The sequence below is a fragment of the Panthera pardus genome, unplaced genomic scaffold (assembly GCF_024362965.1).
Source record: "Panthera pardus isolate Hobbes unplaced genomic scaffold, ASM2436296v1 HiC_scaffold_8, whole genome shotgun sequence".
NCBI classification, from domain to species: Eukaryota; Metazoa; Chordata; class Mammalia; order Carnivora; family Felidae; genus Panthera; species Panthera pardus.
Window position 1 is genome coordinate 27,350,947 of NW_026527013.1, and position 11,766 is coordinate 27,362,712.

Genomic DNA, 11,766 nt, shown 5'->3' on the forward strand with positions numbered 1-11,766 from the left:
GGAACCTATAAGATAGATAGTATTTTCCCAATTTTACAGACGAAGACACACACTTCAAGTTGAAGGCAGCTTCTCTTAAACTTTGTGAGTCATAGTTTCACTCAAGAAACATTCTTTTCTTGCTTCAAACGGCTTACTTTCTGTTACTGTGATACTAGATAATGGTGTTTTACCTTCCATGGATCACCATTGCCTGCTAAGGCAGCTCGTACATAGCAGGTCCTCATAGTCTCATTGAACAAAAGATGGAGAGGCACTGCAGGTGAAAGTTAATGTGGAGTTCTTTGGATCATCACCCATTTAATTTTGTTGATTTAACATATTATATTTTCTCTACATAAGGTTAGCATTGCCCAGATAGAAAATTCAGCTGCATATCATGAGTGATTGACTTAATGTATCCTGAGGGGAAATTATGTTTCTTGGGCAATTCATCGCAAAGAAAAGATACAGAAAGACAACCTGTGCACAACTGAGGTTTTTAGGCAGGGAAGTGGCTATTTGGTTATTTTTCAAACTAAGAAGCTCATTTATGTCAACAGTGTTTTCCAGGGGTGATCTTGCTCACTTACCTCCAGAACTGAGTTGAGTGCAAAAGGCCTTTGGTCCATGTTCTCAATTATGTTTATTTCCTGGTGACTGACACTAGTGAACCCTAAGTCTTTGAGAAGAAATCCTTCCCCAGGTGACATTGTTGTCATTCATCTGAAGAGCATCACACATTCCTTGAGCCTCTTCTATGCCTTTTCTCCTCAGCTCCGAAAGAAAATTTTCTCAAGTCAACATGTACATGCCTTTTGCTTCCCTTTGTAATACTGTTACTAAAAGAGATAAATTATTCTAATCTCCTTAGATGTTGGTTCAAGATAACAGATTACACATTAAAAATCCCAATTTTTAAGAACAAATTCACTGGGACTTCCCTGTTTTCCAGTACATGGCTCTATATTGTCACATGATAGCTGAGCAAATTAGACTTGTTAAATAAAGACATTCTTTTTTTTTTAAATGTTTATTCATTTTGACAGGGTGCGAGTGAGCAGAGGAGGTGCAGAGAGAGGGGGAGAGAGAGAATTCCAAGCAGGCTCTACGCTGTCAGTGTAGAGCCCAGTGCAGGTCTCAAACCCACCAACCGTGAGATCATGACCTTAGCTGAAACCAAGAGTTGGACACTCAACTGACGGAGCCACCCAGGTACCCCTAGAAGGTACCCCTATACAGAGTCATTCTTTAAAGAGATTTTTGGTCCTGGGTGAACAGAACTTAGAAAACTTGATGTACGACCATCCAAAATGAGCAAACATAGGGGTGCCTGGGTGGCTCAGTTGGTTAAATGTCAGACTCTTGATTTCAGCTCAGGTCATGAACCTTGTGGTTTGTGAGTTCGAGCCCTGCCTCAGGCTCTGTGCTGACAGCATGGAGCCTGCTTGCGATTCTGTCTTTCTCCCTTTCTCTTTGCCCCTCCCCCGTTCGTGCTGTCTCTGTCTCTCTCTCTCAAAATAAATAAATAAATATTTAAAAATGAGCAAACACAGAACATCTTTTAGACATTGACTTCAGCATATGTAGGTGTTTAAATAGTATTCACCTCTAGAGAGAGACTGGGATCAGGAAACCTGAAATTTGAATGTTAGTAAATTATCTAAAACAGCATATGTATATACCTAATAAAACAACAGGATCCATTTTACGGATTCATAATCGAATGTGAGTTTTCAAGAATTCATTTCTTAAGGCGAGATAAATCTCTTTCCTCATGTTTTCTTGTCAAAAATCGCTTAACCCTTTTACTGCCTTCGAAGTGATACCTAAGCTTTTAGAATGCTAGACATGGAAGGGAACTCAGAGGAAACAGAATCCAACTCCCTTATTAGTGAAATGAGGAAAATTGTATTACCTGATTTGTCCAAGGTCACACACCTATTAATGGCAGGCTCAAAACTAAAACCCAGATGTCCCGATTCCCAGGAAACACAGATTTTGCTTCCAGTTGTAAAGGGGTAATTGCTTCCATCATTTGAAATCGAGATATGTCTCATCCCAAGATGGATATGTAATTGTCGAAGGCATCATCTGTTATTCTGCCAAAGATTCAACACACTACTCAGTGGGAAACCAGGTCTAATTTAAGTCAGAACAAATGACGTGTTTTTTGTTTTTTTATTTATTTTTTCCTATTGTGGGGCATGACAAGTTTCAAAAATAATGAGCTCCACTCACTAGACTTCTTTTTGGCTTGAGTATTCTACTCTAGAATCATTCTTACTAATATCCTCTAAGGAGCTGAAGCATTATACATAGGTTCTCAGAGCCATGTTTTATTATAAGGATCATTCATACCAGTTATGCATAAGCACATACCAATAGAAAGAGAAATTTGCTGTACCGCGTGCATGTGTTTAACTGAATGTGGACTGGTGTACTGAGGTTTGAGATCATATTAAGGTTCGGGCCTCATTTTTATGTAAACCTTTTCTGGCCTGAGGCATTTTTCTCATTATAACCCTCCCTGCTGCCGTCTCCTGCCATAAAGGGAGCTTATGGTCATGACTGGCTATTTTTCAACTCATTGAAAAATATCAAAAGGTAGATAGCTTATTAATGTCAAACATTTGAACATCTGGTTTAAATGGAGGGATAGAAACAAGTGCCTCTACAAACTTTCATCTATGGAAAGAGGTAAAGTGTTATCCAAACCCCACACTGCTACTCAAATGCCACCACCTTCTCCCCAAATGCTTTGTGTCGGCTGCATGACCTAAATAATGTTTCTCAACCCTTTTGGGACACAGGCTCTATAGAGCGTTTAATGAAAGCCATAGACTTCCTCCACCTACCCATACTTAATACTTATGGACACACACACACACCCAACGTTGCTCTTAATTTCAGAGGCCTTAGCAATGCTCTGATGTCTATCAAGGGGCCTTGAGTTAAGAAATCCTAGTTAGTGTGTTAACTTTCTTTATCCTAGAATCCAGAACTTAGAGACTTTGGGGAAATCACCATTGATTTCTTGAGATTTAAACCATGAACATTGGTCAGTATCTGGTTACAGTCCACAGCAACTGAAATAAATTTCTTATCAAAAATTCTTTTATTGAGTAGTAGGTGTGCCATGCCAGGCAGCCTGGAAATGCTTGAGATACCCTAACTCAGAAGCATGTGGTCTAGTTAAAAACAAAGTCAAACTAGCACATAAAATAGTTGGTTAATCACAAAGTGTCATATTTCACCATGTAGAGTTCAGAAGGCAAAGGAACCTCTTTGGGTCAGAGTGATGAAAGTCTTTCCAGGGTGGAAGGAAATGATCTGTTGCTTGAAGCCCAAATATACTTTAGGTAGATGGAGGGATAGGGGAAGGATATTTTGAGCAAGGGAGCAGTGCCTTAGCAAAGCTATTGGGGAAAATGTCAAATCAGCAAGAATATGAATAGCGATAAGTATATGCAACAATTTTTTCTATTCCTAAGCATCACCTAACATAAATCTTCAGAGCTGGTGGTACTATTGACCTAATTCTGATGAGGAGGAGTGGTTATATAACCAATCAAACTAAATTGGCCACAGTTTAGAGTTGGACATACATTGTTTATTGAATGATGCTTTGTGTTCTCAGCTAAAAGATCTGCTTATTTCAACCTGGTCTCTGCAATTTTTTTCAATTTGATGTTATTTTCTGGGTGTCAGCAGCTCTTGATGGGAGACCCAATATGTCTTCAACTTCTACAATCTATCTTCTCTTTTTCCTGATTTTTCTCATGGCTAATAAACACAAAAGTTAGATTTTTGTAGAGTCGAATATGTATATCCCTGCATTTGCATATCCATATATACTCACACATGTGCAGAAAAACAGGAAAGGTATTTGAAGGTTTTGTTCTAAAGTATTGGCAGTGGTTGCCTCTGGGGACTAGGGTTGGAAGGTGGTGATGGTAAAAGGAGAACTTTATTTTATTCTACATACTGCTGTATTGTTTGAACTCCTTACAATGAGCTTATATTACTTTTGTAATTAAAGAAAAAGAGAAAAAAGGAAAGAAATTGAATTTGACATATCTCCAAGTAATATGAAGCCCTTTCATCCTTTTGAAGGTACAAAGAAAAACAATTGTGCCTCAAGGGAAATTTATTTTATCAGAACCTGTACTTTTTTCCCCCTTTAATCATGTAATGAAGCATCTTGCCCTGGATTTCCAGTAAGCTTGCTTTGTTTAAATATGCAGATCTCTGCTAATAATTTATGGTAACTGGAAGTCATATTTGTTAGACTGGCATCTCATTCACACACTGGCATGCACATGTGGTTAGGTGATGTTGGTCCCCTTCCCTTTCTGTCTCTATATGATCTGGACTTCTGAAGATGATGTGCTGGCTTTCCCATAATCTCTCTTCCCCTCCATTCTGGGGTTAAGTAGGGGACAATTTCCTGTACCGTGCCCCAAGGCTGCAGGATGACCTGTAGAACCATGACCTTGGTGTCAGACTAGAGAATAGACATGCGATTTTGTTTGCTGTTGTGCTCAATGATGGTATATCATGCAAAAAATATATACATTGCCTCAGATGTATTTGATATTAATACCTGACTCGTGAGTCTAAAAACCATACATTTAATGAAAAATAAAGGCAGGAACACATAGAAACACTTTAAGATGATGTATGAAGAAGGCAGGAATATGGATGGTCTCTATTTTTTGACAACCGTAAACTGCTTCAGGAAGCAGAAAGAGTATGGTAAGGAAAGACTAGCCATGTACATTTTGGGGTGAGTATAATAAGGAGAAATAATGTAGAAGCAGTATGGCATTGTAGTTAAGAACATGGCTTCTGGCAGTCTAAATACTGGCTCCTCAACTTACTTAGCTTTTCTGTGCTTGAGTTTCCTCATCTGTAAAATAAAGTTGGTTATAGTGACTACTTTATGGGATTATTAGGAATTTTAAGGTTGTTTGTATTTATACAACATTTGGAATAGTGCCTGGTACACAGAAGGTTGTGATGAAAAATATAAACTAATATGTCCATCATCTAGTGAGAGATTAGTGCTTGCCAGACCTAACTGAATAGGCTGTATATGCCCTAGTTTATTCCTCAGAACCTTATAAGAGGCTTTATGATTGCTCTCATTTCACAGTTGAAGACAACAAAGTCCAGAAAGAATGAGTAGGCACAAGGAACAGAATTTAAATACAGGCAGTTAGATTTCAGAGTTCATGCTCTCAACTGTAATAATCTATTACAGATAGAAAGGGAGAAAAAGGAAATTCTGATCCCAAACCAAGTATCTGCTCCATGGCTTAAAATATTGTACAATGGGCACAGGGTTTCCTTTTGGGGTGATGAGAACCTATGGAGTTAGATCATGCTGATGTTGGCATAATATTTTGAATGTACTTAGTGCCACTGAATTGTTTACTTTAAAATGATAAATTCTACCTTCTGTGTATTTTACTGCAATAATAAAGAAGGTAGCAGTTACCGGGACAAGTAGCCCCCATGTAAAGAATATGCTGACTGTTAATCTTTGTTACCAACAACTGCAAACAGCGTGTGTCAAAGACAACGATCCCTCTTCTCTTTGAGTTTGATGCCTATTCCTGAGACAGGGATTCTTCTAGCTTTATTACAAAGGCATTCAATGCAAAATGTGGGTGTAATGAAATCTCCCTGTGGCAAGCTCATAACAACTGTCCCTCCTATAAGTAGAGAGGCATAATTGTATTTTCTTCCCTGACGATGAAGTTACTTGCATATTTTAAGTCCTGAAGTGAGAAAACAGAAAAGCAGAGTCTAAGAGGGATTTTGTTTTCTGTGGATAATAATTTTACAAGACTGAAGGCAACATGAAGAGGAATGAAGTGAAGGGGAAATATTAAGCAATATAAATTAAGCATAATTTGTCTTTAATTTTGTTTTTTACTGAAGTCTATGCATGGAGCCCATCGTCTACTTGCTGGAAAAGAAAAAAAAAAATGTGTTTTTAACATTCTGCACAGTTGTTTAGCACCCAAAGCCATAGAGAACTTTAATCCTTTAGTGAAGAGGGACTAACAATTGACAGTATAGTGTGTTTATGTAGGTTTCATCATGAAACAACAGAATCGTTGACCTATTGGTGTGATGACTTAATTGATAGTAATAAAGACATAATTAAGGGTAATCTTGCCTAGGGTTGACTGTTTAACAGCTTGTTTGTCTTATTTGGCTTATTATATTGAACCCAAAACAGAGATATCAGACTAAATCATTAAAATTTATAACCACAACATAACACACAACATTGTAAGAGAGCCCTGTGTGCCCTGTTCCCTTATTTTAGCCATGAAGAGGAGACTGAAAGCCTATTTTATTTAAAAAACTGGTCTTATTAAGACATGCCTTGGGAAAGTTAAAAGAATTTTTATCTGGTGTTAAACCAATGTAAATGCAGTATGCAGAAGCAGATTCTGACATATTTAAAATGGGTGGTACTTTTTTTTTAAGAGTTTTTTTTTTTTTTTTTTTTTCTTTAGAGCATGCAAGCAGGGAAGGGGCAGAGGGAGAGAGAGAATCTTAAGCAGGCTCCACACCCAGCTTGGAGCCTGATTCAGGGCTCGATCCCACAATCCGTGAGATCATGACCTGAGCTGAAATCAAGAGTTGGATGCTTAGCCAACTGAGCCACTCAGGCACCTCAAATGGGTGGTACTTTTGCTAACAAAAGAAAGAAGCCAGAACAATGGAATAGACTGTTGTTGCTACAAAAAAGGCCTGGTCGCAGAGCCCCAGACTCAGTTAACATCCAGAGAAATCCAACACCAAATCCTCACCATTATCTTCCAAGCTGTATTGTATTCCTTAATAACTTACCAGAGGAGACTCATGGAATGATGCTATCAGCTGCTAAGTTCTCTGGTTTCAAGGAAATAGGTTTCCTACTTGGGAAACATGATATTGCTTTTATTGAATTTGAAAATGGTGCATGAGCTGGAGAGGCCAGGTGGGCTGTCTAAATTTTGCAAGATACTTAGGGTCACTCCCCCCACTGCCATGAAGATCAGCAAGCCAAGAACTAATTTTTGGATATACTCCTTTTAAAGATTTAGTGTTTTCTTATAGTGGTTATTCCTCAAACATTTGGTCATGTCACTTCGCTGATTTGGGGCATGGGGGAATAAATATTTAGCATTTTTTGTGGAGAATTTAAAAATAATACTCTTTCGACACTTTTAGTGTTGCTATTTTTGTCTCAGTAGACTTAGAAATGTGGAAGTCTTAATTTTGTACTATGAAAATTGACTCGTAGTCTAAAACAAAGTACATACCCTGGTATTGCCATTATAAAATCAGCATCACTGTTTTCATAGCCAGTGAAAGAGAAAACAAACCTATTGCAGGGTGTGGATGGGGGGAGGCAGAAGCAAAGAAAAGGTGGTTTTCCTACTTGGAAAGGTGAGCTCCAGAGGGCAATTTCTTGAGAATGGCATGTGGCCTCATCCCTCATGTCTCCTTTCCCAAAGCTGCCATTCATTTCAGAAGGGAAGAAGCAAAATAGGTGAAGAAATATAGAATGGTTCCAGGCTGGATTTTGATAATTCTTTTGTTATATTTCCTAGTTCTGTGATGAAAGTTGAGATGGCAGATCCAGTTGTCAAGCTGCTTGGATGGTGCTGCACTCAGGTGAATAAGTGTTATTTCTTTACATTTACTGATAGGAAACCAAGAACCCAGTCTCCTCAGAATTGGAGGTAGGCTACCAAATAGTCCATGCTAAAGAATGGTTACTATTCGATTTATTCTGAAAAACATACATGGGGAACATAGTTCTTAATTTGACTTACTTGGTTTCACTCATTCCCTGGATGATAAATGTTCTGCTTATGGGATAATATTTTATGCTTTTGAAGGTTTGAATCATTGAGTTGTACTAAGTGTTGCAAGATGTATTACCTCTCAAAATTGTTCTGATATTAGTGTGATCTGGGTCTTTAATCTGATGGTCTAGAATGGTTACATTGGTCCAAGATGCCAATCACTGTCAGAAACATCGTATCATATTTGCTAGTATACCATTAGCCATGCATTAGTGATATTAGGCTTTGTTATTTCCATTTAAATAGCATAAGATGCATTAGGAGCAGAATGTTACTGTTATCTTGTATTATACATATTCAGAATGGTGTTTGTTAAAAGGTGAAACATGTCACTTCTTGTCCTGCCTTCTGTTTTTATAAATGATAATTGGTTACAGATTTTTCTGGTGATCTGAAAGCATTTTGCTTATGTTAATGTGAAATGGGATGTTGCTAATTTAGGGAAGGATGAAAAAAGGAAGAGAAGTATGTCTTACCAAGAAAATAGAATTATGTCCTGGGGCTAAGCTTGGGCTGTCTTTCCTTGATCTGGAATTTTATTGTCTATACTTGGGGATTAGAGGTTACAGACTGGCTATGAAGCAGTTATTTAATTGTTGCCTAGATGGTGCAACTGATTTCCAAGAACCTATCCTCCTGTGTGTCCTGGATCCTTGGTTTGTGTTCTCAGTACCTTGGGCAGTCCCTCCATTAGCCTTCTACAGAATAATTGCCCTCAAACTGTGGTCTCAGATCCCTTACACTTACAAATTATTAAGGATTTTAAAGGACTTTGGTTAAATATTTACTTTATTAAAAATTAGTTATAAATATTAAATTTGTGTATTTATTTTTAAAATAACAAACCTTGGGGTGCCTGAGTGGCTCAGTCAGTTAAGCTTCTGACTCTTGATTTCGGCTCAGGTCGTGATCTCACAGTTTGTAAATTCAAGCCCTGCATCGGGCTCTGTGCTGACAGGATGGAGCCTGCTTGGAATTCTTTCTCTTCCTCTCTCTCTCTGATTCTCCCCTGCTCTCACTCTAAATAAGTAAGTAAATAAGTAAGTAAATAAGTAAGTAAAACCTTTACATAATAACTACATTTTTAAATGAACAATAGCTATGTTTTCCAAAACAAAAAGAAATTTGAAGAGTGATAATGTTTTTACAATTTTTCAAAACTTTTTAGTGTTTGGATTAATATAAGACAGATTCTTTTATCTGCCAATTGCGTTCATTCTGTTGTGGTAGGTTCACGAAGATTGAGGTACCTGAATAAAATCTGGTCTCACACAGATGTGTAGCTGCAAGAGAGATGAATATTTTAATGTCCTCTTTTAGATCATCATGGGTATTCTTCTTTGATAATACTCCTAAACTTGACAAGTGGTGGTTTTTCCAAAGGTATTTGAAGTATGAAATCAGAAACCATATGAATTAATGTTTTATATTCTGTAAAATTAAAATCAGTTGGTCTTCCTTTTATTTTGACAGGGCCTTTTACTTCTGAAAGATTCTGTAATTTCATGTATTGATCATTTGGAAAATACTGGTGCAGTTCTGCCAAATGCTGACACATTTCAGTGTACAATATAAAAATATATTCACTAATCTCACGCTCCACATTATCAGAAAAATTTTTATGTAGTGGGAAGCTTTTAAGCTCACAGATAAAAATTTTTCCAAAAACAGTTAATTTTGCTTGAAAGCTCACATTTCATCATTGGCAACAAATAATGTAAGTTCTCCTTGAAATGACACTTTCATGCTCTTTAATTTAGAAGAAAAAAAATGTCTCCCAAATACTCAAGTGTCACTACCATTGCGTGTCCGTTGTTCTTTCAAGTAAAAGTTGTGTTCTATTTAAGAAAGTGGTTGGTTCAGCTCTCTGCTCAACCACACAAGTGCTTTTCCTTGAGACAGCTGTCTGATTTCAGTTAGCAACGAAAGTGGGTGTGCAACCTTACCATTTTGTCATACAGAATAGTAAAAAGACATGCACTCAAGAGCCAAGACTTAACAGAGTTAAAAGTTTTTAACTCCCTTATCAAGTAACTTAAAAAGTTTTTTTAATGTTTATTTATTTTTGAAGGAGAGAGAGACAGAGTGTGAGTGGGGGAGGGGCAGACACACACACACACACACACACACACACACACACACACACACACAGAATCTGAAGCAGGTTCCAGGCTCTGAGCTGTCAGCACAGAGCCTGACACGGGGCTTGAACTCACAAACCGCGAGATCATGACCTGAGCCAAAGTTGGATGCTCAACCAACTGAGCCACCAAGGCGTCCCTCAAGTAATTTTTAAAGGGTCAATGTCTCGTCCTCCTCTTTTTTCTGTATTCCAGTGTGGAGGGAAGAGAGGGTGGTGTGTGTGTGTGTGTGTGTGTGTGTGTGTGTGTGTGTGTGTGTGTGAGAGAGAGAGAAAGAGAGAAGTTGCCTTGATTTGTGCTAAACCATTTATTTATTTTTTTTTAATATTTATTTATTTAGAGCATGAGGGCAGGAGAGGGGCAGAGAGTGAGGAGAGAGAGAATCCCAAGCAGGCTCTGCACTGTCAGCACAGAGCCTGAGGAGGGGCTGGAACTCAAGAACTGTGAGATCATGACATGAGCTGAAATCAAGAATTTGGCAGTTAACCAACTGAGCCACCCAGGCACTCCTAATCCACTTAATTTTACCACCATTACTTTCACATCATCAGTGTAAAAGGTTAAAAGAGTGAAAAAGGCAATAGTGTCTTAGGTTTATCACAACAATAGTCTTGACCTGTTGGCTTCCCCATGGGTTCTTTGGACAACCCGCCCCCCCCCCCCCCCAACCCCACCATCCTCCTTCCCCTGGGGTTCTGTGGGCCACACTTTGAGAATTGTTGCTCTCCGGTAACATTTTGTTCTACAATGGTAATCCTTTGTGAAATTTGTTCCCCTTATTTTCTTTTATGATTAACTCTCTGAACTTAACTAAGTTATCAGCTGTACTGTGACTCCCATCCTAAGTGCTTTACCTGTGTGAAATATTTATCTCTAAGTGAATTGCTTAGCAGATGTTCCCACTGAAAAATAAGTTAAGGCAGAGATTCTCAGAGAAGAAAAATATTAAAGAGCATTGATCCAAACCTTTAGCGACTAGGTAATATTATTGTGATCTAATCACAGTGGCAGAATGTTCCTCAGACGTCGAAACGAACAGCTCCATAATTTTCACAGTGTGCTATGTGACAGATGGCAAAAACTGTTTTGATTTTCCCCAATATCAGAGGAGCAGCAAGCGGAGCTTGTGCCTCCCACTTTACTCTCACTCTTTGTCATCTCTGGTCGGCCTGACAGTAGACCAATTTTTACCTCTGTGATCTGTTCTCTCGATGACTATGTTTTCAATAGCTACTTAGTATAAAAATAAAATGTGCAGGTCCCATCAAATAAACTAATTAAGGCTTAGAAAGTGTCAAAATCCGAAAGCCAGGAGGAACAGATTAGACACTGGGTATAAGACACACAGACCTGACACCTAATGTGTTGCCATGGCAGCAGGAGAATCAATATCCCTCAACTGGGCAGAGAGTTGACAGTAATTTTTGCTGGGTCAGAGAATTAGGAAGAGAGAGAACCACCTTCTGCTATGTCAAGAATTTCTCATTTTTAACCAAAAGCTTCTGAAAGCTTTGTAAATTTCTGTTGTAAAATTGCAATCGAGTCTAGGAGAAGGTGATGTCCATGGTGTTGGAGAAGGCCCTTACTATGTAAAAGACAAACTCTTGATGGGTGAATTTTCTTGAGATGTACCCACTATCTTTCTAAAAAAATCAGAATATGAAGACAGGTGTTTCTTATGCATACTGTTCTCTATAAGTAAGTGTTTAACATATGACTGAAAGCTGGCATGTGTTTTCTCTTTGATCTGTTGATGATTAACCATAACA